Consider the following 1,699-nt stretch of genomic DNA (forward strand, 5'->3'; position numbering starts at 1 on the left):
ATAAATATTTTAAAATGTAAATAAAGGTACGAACTTACAATAAAAATCATCTTATACTATAAACACAATAAAATTTAGGCCATAGATATGCAAAGACAATATCCATGCCATGTCACTTAAATGACTTATTCTTACTATATTTAGTACTGGAATATCTTACAGTGACCATGAAATTCAACCTATTTTATCCAAAACCCCTATTGAACCATGCTTGTAGTTAAACAGTATCAGGTTAGTTATTTCGCATGTCTGAGAAAGATCCTTCACCTGTAAAATAGAAACAGTAATGTTGACCATACAGGATTTGGGAGAAGTATTAGAACTGCTTGGAAAAGTCTTGTTACATTTTGCCTAGTACTATTATTTATGACTAAGAGTTAATTCTTTATAGACTACATATGATGTATATGTCTGTATTTACAATAAAAGTCCGTGTAAGGGCCTTCATGAGACATGCCCAGTGTTGAGCTAAAGAGTTAATTTCTAATTTCCTTAAGTATTGAAGCATATATTGTTGTTTTTCTTTTTCTTTTTTATTGAAACATAATAGATTTACATATTTGTGGGGTACGGAGTTGACTATCAATTCTTGTGTATAATATGTGAAGGTCAAATCAGGATGATTTGCATTTTTATGACTATAAAACAATCATTCTTTGTGTTCATGAACCAATCTCTCACTAAACCTTGCCCCCGCCCCTTTCCCACCTCTAGTAACCACAGATCTGTTCTCTCCTGAGAGTTCAGTGTATTATCACAATTGTCTCTTTCTCCTTCTCTCTTTTTTCTTCCTTCCTTCATTTCTTTCTTTGCTCCCACTTATTGATGATGTGTATACATGCTTATCTGAATGTTTAGTGAATTTACCTAACTGGGTTATGATTTAAATATGCTCAGGTGGTGAAATGGTTTATTTTACAAGTACTCATTTAATTGAATCTGACATTTTACATTCCTGTGTATGTAATTCATTGACTTGGACTATTTCATTAATAAAATGTGTCTAGTATTTGTTCTATTTCCTATTCTTTCTTTTCAAGTCAAAAAAGGAATTATACACCTCAAAATCTCTTTAGCTTTGTGACTTTTTAACTCATGCCTTAGAAGAGATTTTCTTTTCTTTTAAGTTTAACCGTAGTTACTGAACTATGTACATCAGTTGCAGCTCTCATATTTTTTAAGGAATAGAATAATGTGCTATAAATTAACCAAATACACATGGAACATACCCATTCTGGTAGCTATAAGTCCTAAGTTGCAGTACTCTGACTTTGAAGTTCCATGATTTCACATACAATTGTACCATAATTGCAGGATTGTGTTATTCTTTTATTTCAAGCTTCGGGACTAATAAGAAATAAATACACCATAAAAATGGAGATAGTCTCAAAAAATTAAGAAAAAAGGAGGCATTCTCTGTTACCGATATTATCAGAGTTTGAACATACAATATGCTTCTTAGCCAGATCTATACTTTCAAGTCCTTGAGTACTTAAATTAATGGGATGTTAAAGTAGTCATTTGCTCTTTGTGTGTGTTTTGATTCGCATAAAGACTACTTAAGAGTAAAGACTGGTGTCTTACATCAGATATAAGAAGGAACATATAAACTCATTTGGTAGATAATTCAGAGTTGATAAACTTCAACTGAGTAAGAAACAAATAAGTAAACCACAAAAGCAGCAACAATGCCCAGCAA

The sequence above is a fragment of the Galeopterus variegatus genome, unplaced genomic scaffold, assembly GCF_000696425.1.
Source record: "Galeopterus variegatus unplaced genomic scaffold, G_variegatus-3.0.2 Scaffold6206, whole genome shotgun sequence".
Lineage (NCBI taxonomy): Eukaryota > Metazoa > Chordata > Mammalia > Dermoptera > Cynocephalidae > Galeopterus > Galeopterus variegatus.